This window comes from Octodon degus, unplaced genomic scaffold, assembly GCF_000260255.1.
Source record: "Octodon degus isolate 3935 unplaced genomic scaffold, OctDeg1.0 scaffold00014, whole genome shotgun sequence".
NCBI classification, from domain to species: Eukaryota; Metazoa; Chordata; class Mammalia; order Rodentia; family Octodontidae; genus Octodon; species Octodon degus.
This window is the reverse complement of record NW_004524590.1, coordinates 24,328,811-24,340,564: the sequence shown is the minus strand read 5'-3', so window position 1 is coordinate 24,340,564 and position 11,754 is coordinate 24,328,811.

Below are 11,754 nucleotides of genomic sequence, written 5' to 3'. Positions count from 1 at the left end.
GTTGTATATGGTTAGATTTTTGGACTTATGTGTAAACATAAGAGGTATACAATTCTTTATGCCTATTTTTAAAATATATTCTAATTTTTAAATGTTTTTTTCATATTTTGTAGGGACTTAAAGTTCAACATATCAATACTTGAGGAAAAATACCTGTTCCATATTATGCCTAAAATGTTTGATATGCAGAGAGATAGTGAGGTTAAGCTTAACAGCCTAAGTTGTATGGTAATAACAATAAGCTTGTCTTCTGGATGGTTAGCAACCTAAGTTTGCAGAGCAAAATTAGAGAAAAAGGAGGGCTGCAAGGAAAGCCAACATCTTGGCCCTAGCCTTCTAAGGTGAATTAAGACTCAGGACATATGAGAACTTTTACTGTAACGTCATGTACCTCGGTAGTATCCCAAATTTTCTGATAAGAAGATTATGGGGCCAAAGAGGAAAGTGATCGATGACGTAGAGTGTGCCTAAGGAGAGTCACATGGTGAGAAAATATTCTCTCAGGCTTTCACAGAGAGCACATTGGCCAAGCAATGGCCGTGACTCATCCACATGGCTGACACTGACAAAGGTTCTATAATCTGAGGTGCAGGATCTCGGGATAAATCCTGAGGGGATTTCACTGACTTTATCAGACCCAAAAGCTACAACTCTTGTTGCACAGGTCCTGCTTTACCTTGGTCTTAACCATTCAGTAGAAAAGTATAAAAACGAGATATAAGAAGTAAAACCATGGTGTTATTTTGAGCTGTAGGGGACTCAGGTCAACAATTTCAGACATTGCCAGTCAAGCAGAAGACCCAATACTATTATGGGCTACTGGACTCTTTTATAATATTTTGCTGAGTTTATATACCTATAATATTCAAATAATGGAACTTAACACACAAAAAAGTTATACAGATGAATATCCATTTTGTATCTGTGTATTCAAAGTGGTTAGGATAGTGATATAGTTACATTCTCTTAATGAATAGAAGGATTTGTTCTAATGGTGTTTGTGAATAGGGTATCATGTCAACATCTTGTACAGCAATTAACTACTGGGAGGAATGCATACAATGTGTTAATTATTGAAACTGTCCTACCAATTTGATTTGAAACTGTCTCACTGCTATTTGTTTATTAATAAAATTATAGGAAAAAAAGGAAAATATATTTAAGAATGTACCTTGACCTAGTACAATTCTCTTATGTATTTTATATGTTCTCTGGCGTATTGGTTTGGTTTTAAGTCACTTACATGACAATTAACTTTATAAGGTTTTATAGAATAAATCAATGAATCTGATGCTAGAGAAATAAAAGGTAAATGGAGAAAGAGGATAAAAGAAGGGAACTAAAATCTTTTATGTACATGTAGCAATTCTCTATAGAGAATGTAATTGCTATTATGTCAAGCAGGTGCTGATAAAAGTAAAAAATGAAAAGATACAGCAAGACACATATAGCAACACTAGGAAATAAATGTTAGATTTGGTATTTGAGGGAGAAGGCCCAGAAGAATTAGTTCAGTTCATTTTGTGGTGTCCTTTCACAGTCTCACTTACGCTGGCCATAGTTACAGCCTCTATTAAAAATACTCAGAGATAATAGAACAGATCATGGAAAAATATCAGAAAGTAATTAGGACTTGGGACGTGTTTGGGAATTATGACAGGTGTTATAAACTTCTCTGTATGACAGTATGATGTAACAATTACTGAAGTGTTGCTGGGAGAAACAGTTAGTGGTAGCATGTTTAACTACAGGAAATTAGAATAGAACCAGAAAACCCTGCTGATTTGTGTGTGGTTTTGGCCAACATTTCCTTATAGACCAGCCTATAAAAAATCAACAGAGCCATGATTCAATGATCTCTGTAGCTCATGATTTGTGGACACCTAGCTTGTTCCAGATATTTTCCTAGAAGCCCATTACTTCTTAACTCTAGTCCTCATGGCAATCTGTTTTATGGATATTACAAAGTTTCAAAATGATTAAGTTGATTGCTGGTACCAGCAAACCTATCAATTGTCTGACTTCAGTTTTATTCCAAGTTCATTGAACTCGAAAGCACTCAGTATAAAGGATTGCTTGCATTACATTATTGTAAAGCCTAAAATAATTTGTGTAACTAAAGAAGGCAAAATAATGCTAGTACCTATCAGAAGATACTGTTTTAGCTTTATGATTTGGGTAATATTTAAACATCTTATTCTGGGATCAGAATGCTGAACTTTCTTTTTTGAAAATATTCTCATTGAACGTACCAGTAGAAACACTAAACTACACTGCACTACACAGGCACTTTAACACAGATTCAAATAGGATCATATTTTTCAATCTCAGTATGCAGAATTAAATATCAGATAGTTCTTCCAATGCTTCTAGGTTAGCATAAGCTTGCAAATAATTCTTTCCTCCAAAATTTTTGGAAGATAAATATTCCAGTCTAGCTAGTAATCATAGCAATATTGCATGATCTCAAAAAGATTAAAGCTTCTCATATTTCAGCATTATGAGCCTTACTTATCAATAAATCAGCATTCACCTTTCATATATTTGGAGAGGATCTGCTTTACCTTGTGCCTCTAGGAAGTTAAGAAAAAAAGTCCTGGTAAAAATACAAGTGCCCAAATCCATAGTTCTTAGGATAATTATTTATTCTAACACATTTCTTTCTCATTTTGGAATAAGTTACTTAAGCAATGTCATCAGCACACAGTCTTGCGGGCCAACTCCGAAGTCTCTACTATGCCACCCTGGCCCAGTTCTCTAGCTGCCTCCCAAGTGTATTAGTATAATGGCTGCCAATGACTCCTGGCTTAGGTATGTGTTTCAGCAGTTTCCAAAGAAAGTGCATTCGTCTTTCAGAGTTGCTTCCTGAATTCCTAGGGTTGAGTTCAACCTGACCACAGTGGTAATATAACCATTTCTGGAAAAGAAACAGCAAGGCAGATTGCCCAAATTTGCATCCTGTTGTTCTGCTCAGTGCTAAGATAGGAGGTGCCACTGGAAACAGGTGGGTTACACTGGGGAAGGAGTGGTGGTTTCCTACAGGAAAAACCAGGAATTATCTGAGAATGAAGAGGAAGGGTAATCCTAGAGTTGCTGAATGAAATTCAGGACACCCATTTAAGTTTGAATTTCAGATTGAAAATGAATATTTTTATTATAAATATGTCACAAATATTGTATAATGCTTAGTGTAACTACATCCCCTGCAATAATTCTTTTTCTTATGCATATAATACAGGGTCTACAGGGTGAGTCTCACTACACAGATGAGACTCCTAGTGATCCTCCTAGTTATCAGCCTCCTAGGCGCTGAGATTACACGTGCGCACAACCATGCCCAGTCTCATTCGCCCTCTCAGCGTGCCTTGGGGTTGGGGCCGGCACAGCATGCGGGGAATCAAACCCTGGTCCCAGCACCAGCACCTGCCTAAGCAGGTGCTTTAATCTGCTGAGCTATCTGGCCAACCCTCTAACAATTGAGGCAATAGTAAGTAACCTATGCTCATTTATGTTAAATTCAAATTTGAACAGATGTTCTTTATTCTTATTTTCCAAGTGTGGAAATGCTGAAGGAGCAAACGTAGCACACATCTACTACATAGGTTCTACCATTTAAATTTTGCTTGCAAGAATGTTATAGTCCAAAAAATTTTATAAGCTCAGAATCATGCACATGCATCATGTTTTCATAGGATGTGGACCCATGGCTGGCTGTAAAGCCTTCATTCATTCTATTTCTACTGTATTTTCCCTCAGACCTTTAAAGAAAGGTGCTCACATGTAGATTTGGAACTGAGATATTAAATTTTTCTTTAAAGGTGGTAGTGCTCAGCTGCCATTAACTGAAAGTATTTCCTAAGTCTTTAAATTTAGTGTAATTAACAAATATCTGCAGCATCATGTTATTCTAAGGACTCAAAAAGCCAGTACTCTCAAAAATATGCTTTGTCTTATGTGGTTCCTTCTGGTTTACTTAATTCACAGATTATATTCCATGTCAGAGGAAAAGATTCAAGAAGGGACTTAGATAACACAGACAGTGACTTCAAATGCATCTATTTATAAATAAAGAAATAACAGCAAAGTTTGTTGATTTCTTGACCCAGGAAGTTCTTCATACCAAGAACTAAGGTCCTAGGCTCATAGAAGGACAGGGGCTTAGGAAATGAACAGGCGAATAAAAGTATTGGTTCCTTGGTGTTAAGTAAATAAGACTAATATCAATTTTAGGGCTAGTGTTACTGCTTCTTGTTGGCTATCTTAATTTGGTGGAAATGCAACCACTCACATTTCCTTTCTTGATACAGAAAAACTTCACAAAGGCTAATTAGCCTTTTAGGATTAAATGAACCTTGTATTTTAATTATGAATATTCTTACTGAATATCTTAAACATCCCTTCTGAAAATAAAGTACATAGAGTGGAGCCCACAGAGCAGGACACAACACGAAGATAACCTAAATTGATTTATTGTCTTATTAGGATGGATTAGCCCCTTTAAATTATTGACCTTCTGATAAAGACAGACTAAAGCAAGTGGCTGAGGCAGACAACAGTGAGACATAGTCATGAAATCAGGACTTGGATTTGGTCCACGGATCATTCTGTTCAGTCCATTGATCTTTCCTGAACAATCTAGCAGCATCAAGATAACATAACGAAGAAGAAATTAGTCATAGCCAATGATTAAGCCTTTCTCCTTCTTTGCAAATGGCAAATTCCACCATCATTTACTCAGCTGTAATCCCAGATGAACTGGTCAGACAACCTATGACCTATAGGGGGGCGGGGATATGGGTCTTTAACAAAAGAAAATGAAACAAATCAGTCATGATTGGTTTATCACTCCACATTGCTTTTGTGACAGAAATGTGCATAGAGCTGCTACACAGATTATCTAATACATGTAAACAAGGAATATAAAAAGACTCTCAGGGCTGGTGAGATAGCTCAGTGGACTAAGTGCCTGCTTAGACAAGTGCAGGGACCAGGGCTGGATCCCTGGCACTGCATGCTGCTCCACCCCTACCCTGGGGCATGCTGAGCTGGCGATGAAGTCCAGACATGGTAACACATGCCTATAATCCCAGCACTAGGCAGGCAGAAAATAGGAGTATCACCATAAATTCCAGAGTAGGGAGACCTTGCAAAAAACAAACAAACAAAAAATAAACAAATAAACAAAACTCTCAACCCAATGGAGTTGAGTCTAATATTAGGACTCCCCATTTCCAAATGGCCAGTATAGAAAATTATACAAAGAAAAGCTCATTTTCACACCTCCAATAATCCTCACATATTGATGTCATTTTGTGTACATACAGAGACAGCCTTAAAGTGTAACTAAGCCTAGGCCAAGCTAAGCCAGCTCGCCTTTATTCTCACAGAACTCTGAATCACCACCACTTTGCAGAGTGGCTGAGCAAAAGCGTTAGTCCTTGGGCGCACACATTTTAACTTGTTTATTTTCTACATATATCTAATCCATCCCCATAAAAGCAAAACAATAACAAAGAAAATTCTCAATCTTTCCCTATAAACTATTAAGTGTTTGAAGTTTTGGGTAATATCCTTGGAGAAAAAAAATTGTGCATTCTTTTCAAAATGAAATAAATAATAAATGCTCTTCCCTCAGAACATGGTGTCTTCAGGGGACAAGCGCATGCCACATTAAGTGGAAGCAGCACACATTCTCTACAAGCAGAGTTACTCTAAAATGGTTCCATCTTAAATTTTTTATTCTAATTGTAAATTCCTGAGGGTTAGGACAGCCTGAAGTTGTGGAGAGGGAAGCCGAACTGCTCCCAGGAAGACGCTGGACTCCGACAGCAACGAGAGAAGAATGAGATGTGCCGAGCCTCTGGTTGAGATCTGCAAGCGCCGATCGGTGTGGAAAACGGCTTTCACTATCCCTACCGAGGAAATGTTTCCCAGGGTGTCAAAGAGAACACAGGTGTCAAGAGCAGACACTGTTGAACCTGGGCGTCATTTCTTGAAACTGAAAATTCTGTGTAATATTTCCAGAGTGGATGGTATCTATGGGAGGACAGGATATAAAAGAGAAGAAATGTAGTTTTGTAGGAAGTTTCTAAGCAGCAGTAGTACTGATCCCAAGGCAGTGGCCTCAAAATTGTCCAAGGACCATGGCTTCTTTTTAATCTTACTCTCACTTGCTCTCTGTGATCTGGTGCTGTCTAAGTTAGGAAATAACCTAGTTCTCTTCCACATCACAAAAGTCGCCCTTTTTATTTTCTTTTTGCTAATGTTTTATTTGTCCCATAATTTGTGTTATAAAGCTTGCGCCAAGGGAATAGCAAAATATGGACTAATATCTGTACATACCTGAGCTACTTATAACATTGTCTGTGTTATGAAACTTACCAATGCTTCATGAATAAAGCTATTTCTGCTTCTTTCCACCTTTAGTTAATTATTAAGATTAGTATCAAAGTAATCTACAAATAGTACATAAATCATTATTTTGTTCGTGACTGCTATGTGCTGAATACTACATCAAATTTCCTACCCTTATTATCTCTAGTCCTTTCCAAAATTCGCCAAGTTAGACATTCTCACTTCAGAAAGAGGAAACATTTAGAAAGGTTAAAAGGAATAACAGAAGACACTCAGATGTAGATGATGGTTTGTAAAGCTTACAGACCATACATTTTTTCATTGCCACATTTTAAATTTCCAATTACTATTTTGAGTAAATCTCTGAAGGTAGAGAAAAGTATTTATTTAGTTACTTAACATAGAAATTACACTTTGTCATTGAGCACATTCTCAAGTGTCATGTTTTGGGTTGATTCAGACTGGGTGGACTTCATAGCATTTCTGAGGAAAGCTGATCTTTTCAGGTCATGTCTGGCCTCTAAATTGAATGTCTAATGATAAGCTCTCTCCTTTCCTGTGAAAACGTTTCTACTCAACCATGAGGACCAGGTCCCCTCCTGATACTCCAGCCCCCAAGGCTGGCTGCAAAGACAGATACTATGTGATTTCATGAAAAACTGGGATTAGGTGGACCTTTTGATGGGGCATTTAATTTAGAGTTCAGCATTCTTTCATGCAGCAAGCACTGCTGGGGTGTTGATAATGCCTAAAGTCTAGGCCTTTAATCATTGCTTGCTTTTTCTGTCTTGCTAAGGTGATTTTTTTTCAGCTTAGCATAGAAAACAAAGAGAATTATCAGACAGAAAGCTGCTTGAATGCCAGTGAGCAAGCACTGGGACAAAAATTCTGTCTAAAATGTTTAATGAGAGCCACCCACAAAAGGCTTATCCTAAGGTTAAACACGGAAATATCAGAAAGAAGAAGTTGCACCCCTCTTCCTGGAGGCCCATGGAATCAAAGAGCAGCCAGCCTGTTGTTAACTTGTTAAGCCTTTATCAGCTGCACACATTAGCCAACTGGCACCGAAAGTGCATTTTTAAAGCAAAGGTTCCCTTCCCATCCCCCAGCCTTATCATGACGTGCTAGTACCAAGCAACTGGAAGTGTTTCAGAACTAACACCCCTCTGTGGCCTCAGCTGTTTAGCCGTGGTGGCGGTGCTCTTTCTTGCTGTACCTTACAGATTTGACATCAGGATTTTATTTGCTGAAGACTCAGCTCCATTATCTCCCTAATGCTTTTATTGCTATTTGGAAATGTTACAAAAAGATAAGCATTGTGCTAGAAAGAGAAAAGGAAAATATAGGAGACTATATCAGCTTTGCTTTCCAGGAAGAAAGCCAGGCCCATCATGGCCCAGAAAAGACAGCATTATTGTTGGGGATAAAGTACGTAAAATGCTGGGTCAAAACATTTCCTTAGTCCTCATGGACTCTGACAAGACATGCTCAATGTGGGAGAAGGAGCTGAGAAATCCAGGGTAAAAATGAGCAAGTCAGAGGACTATCTCTAGACCTGCACCTTTATGCTTCATCATCTATACCAGACTGAGTTGTTTACGCCAAATTAAATCTTCAACCTTTTATCTTACATTTTATGAAATTAAAAATAAACAGTACAAAAGAGCAAATAGAATAATTCATATTTCCTTATCCAAACTAACATGGTTAAAACTTGGTATATTTGAACTATTGAAAATTTGCATTTCAAAGTAAAACAACAAAGATACTGCTGCACGCCTAGTATAAGTGCCCAAATCCAGAACTTGACAAAGCCAAATGCTATCAAGAATGTGTAGCACCAGTCACTCTCATTCATTACTGTTGGGAGTGCAAAATGCCACTGTCCTTTAGGATGACAGGTTGAAGTTTTCTTGTAAAACTAAATGTACTCTTACTATATCATGTAGAGGTCTCTCTTGTTGGTATTTATTCAGATGAATTGAAAATTTTTATGTTTATAAATGTTGCAGAAAACAGACCAAACATGGGAAAAATGGCAACAAGAAGATTTAGGAGATACTTTTTTACACTGCTGGGCTTCTTCTTCTTCTTCTTCTTCTTCTTCTTCTTCTTCTTCTTCTTCTTCTTCTTCTTCTTCTTCTTCTTCTTCTTCTTCTTCTTCTTCTTCTTCCTCCTCTTCTTATCTTTTATTTAGCCTTTCCCTGACAGAGTCTTGCTATACTGTTCAGGTTGGTCTTGAGCTCTCTTTGTAGCTTCTTTGTAGCCCAGTCCAGTCTTGAACTTGCAGCGACCCTCCTGTTTTAGCCACCCATGTGCTGGGATTACAGGGCTTCTGATGAGCATTTCTCCAATAGAGTGAGAGCTCCACCCAGTGAGGTTTTGAGGCTTTTAAGTGGAAAGTGAGTGGAGGGTTGCACAAGCAAACCTGGCACCTAGGTGTGGAGGGTTGGGTGACATGGGTTGCTGAAGGAGGTTACATATCTCAGTTACATTACAAGGCCATTAAATTAGGCAGGCATGAGTTACAGAAAGGAAGAAGCACCTCATTACATTTGAAGTTACATTGCAAAGTCATCAGTTACAAAGGTAGCAAAGACAGGGGTTACATAAAGGAAGAACTGTTCTGTTATTTAGCCTTCTGGACCTATCTGCTTGACCTTGGCAGGTATCCTGGGTAGGATTTATTTAAAATCTTCATTGTTTTCCCTTCACAAAAATCTAGAATTATTTATAATAGCTTTATTCATAATTGCTAAAATTTAGAAACAACCAAAGTGTCCTGACAATGGAATAATATTCAAAGCTAAGAAATATACTATGAAAAGATGTGGAGGAAACTTAACTGTGTATTACTAAGTGAATGAAGCCAATTTGAACAAGCCGCATGCTGGATAACTTCAACTGCATGATATTCTGGGCAAGGCAAAATGATACAGACAGTGAAAATGACCAGTGGCTTCCAGGGTCAAGAGCTGAAAGAAGAAGGACATAGAGGATTTTTATGGCAGTAAAACTATTCTGCATGATACTACAATAGAGGACACATGTTGTTACATTCTAAACGTAAGTGTGCTCACCAAATTTAACTGTTCAATCCTAGTCCCAAAAGTGTTGATAAAAAGAGGTGAGGTGTTGGGAGATAATTATGAGAGTGGAGCACGCATGATTGGAATTAGAGACCTTATAACGAAGCCCTGGAGAGATGCCTTTTCTTTCTACCACACGAGGACACAGCTAGAGGACGCCATTAGCGATCAAGGAAGAGGTCCTAATCAGACAGTGAATCTGCTGGTGCCTCGATCTTGGATTTTCCAATATCCAGAACTGTGAGAAGGACATTTCTAATGTTTATTTCTATTGTGTAAAAGCAATTTTGTCAAAACCACAGAATGTACAGCTCTCAGAATGAACCTTTCCGTGAATTCTTTACTGTGGACTGGGAACAGCTGAGGCCAGTGTAGCCTTCTCAGGATTATGAGAACTGCTGTCCAGTGGGATGTTACTCCAGGGTCAGAGAATACGAAACTTCCTGTAATTTTCTCCAGATGTTCTGTGAATTCAAAACTGCTCTGAAATTGTTTATTTCTATATTTCTAAAATTAATACTATTGTAGACTTTTGACATACACAAGGATCAAATTTATTACAGAGAATTTGTGACTGTATATAGTATTTATTAATTCTTTTTTGCCCATTTCTTCCACGTTCCTTCAGTCTTCCTTTTCCCCTTTCTTTATAAAACTTTGTTTCTATTGTTCTCCTTCCACTTTAAAAATGTTTATCCCTATACCTCTCTTCTTTTCCCTTACCCCCTCCTTGTTTATTTACCCTTACCATTTGAATATTTTCTACCTAACTCTCAATATCTGTCACCAGTTGGGACCTTATTCACCCTTTGGGTTTCTCAAGCAAGCAAAACAATGTTATATTTAAATATGTGTCTGATCAGTTTAACTAAAGTGTGTGATCCCAAAGTGCATCCATTTACCTAAAAATGTCTCAAGTTTATCCTTTTTCTGTGGCATTGTATTACTCTATTACATCACATAAAAACCACATTTTCATTATCCACTCTTCAGTCGATGGGCATCTGGGCTGTTTCCAAGATTTAGCTACTACAAATTGTGCTGCTGTAAACATGGGGGTGCATATATTGATGTAGTATGATTTTTAAAGATTTTTTGAGGAAGATGCCTAGAAGAGGAATAGCTGGGTCAAAAGGAACCTCTAGTCTTAGGAGTTTGTTAAGGAATCTCCATACTGATTTCCTTATTGATTGTACCAACTTACTCTGCCACCAACAATAGGTAAGGCTTTTCCCCCCACAACCTTTCCAGCATTTGTTATTGGTTGATTCCTTGATGATAGCCATGCTTTCTGTAGAGAGATGGGATCTCATTCTTATTCCAATTTGCATTCCTGAATGATCAGCGATGTCAAACTTTTTAAATATATTTCTGTGCTGTTCATACTTCTTCACTTGAGGAGTATCTATTCATTTAAGATGTGCATTTCTTAATTGGATCTTTAAATTTGGAGGGGCCTGTTTTTCTTAGTTCTCTATATAATTAGTCTTTGGTTTGAGGAATAACTGGTAATTTTTTTCTCATTCTGTGGGTTGTCTCTTCACTCTGCTGATTCTTTCTTTTTCTGTGCAAAAGCTTTATAATGTGATGTGATCCCAGTTCTTGATTCTTTGGGATATTTCATGTGCAGTTGAGGTTGTGTTCATAAACTCTTTGCCTGTTTCTATATATCCTGGAATTTTACCTATTTTATCTTTTAGCAGATAGATTCTATTATAGTATTCATATTTTTTATCCATTTCAATTTTAGTTGAGTGAAGGGTAAGAGGTATATATCTACCTTTAATCTTAAGTGTGTAGAAAAATCAGTTTTACCAGCACTGTTTATTAAAGAATCTATTAGATAGGCTATTTTTCCAGTGAAAGTATTTGACACCTTGGTGGCTGAATATGTTGGGAAATTTTTCTGCATCTTCTAAACTGTTCCATTGATCCTCAGGAATTTTTTCTAGTAACATGCTGTTTTTATCATCATAGCTCTGTGGTATAATTTTAAATCTGGTATTGTGATGTTCCCTACCAAGGTAGGCTATTGGTATTTTGATTAAAACATCATTATATCTGTATAACAGTTTTTATTTTTTTATTTTTTTCATAATTTTATTAAGAAACAAATAGCAATGAGATAGTTTCAAATCAAATTAGTAGGACAGTTTCAATAATTAACTCATTGCATACATTCTTCCTAGTGGTTCATTGCTGTACAAGATGCGGACATGATATTCTATTTACAAACACCATTAGAACAAATCCCTCTATTCATTAAGAGAATGTAACTATATATCTATCCTAACCACTTTGAATACACAGA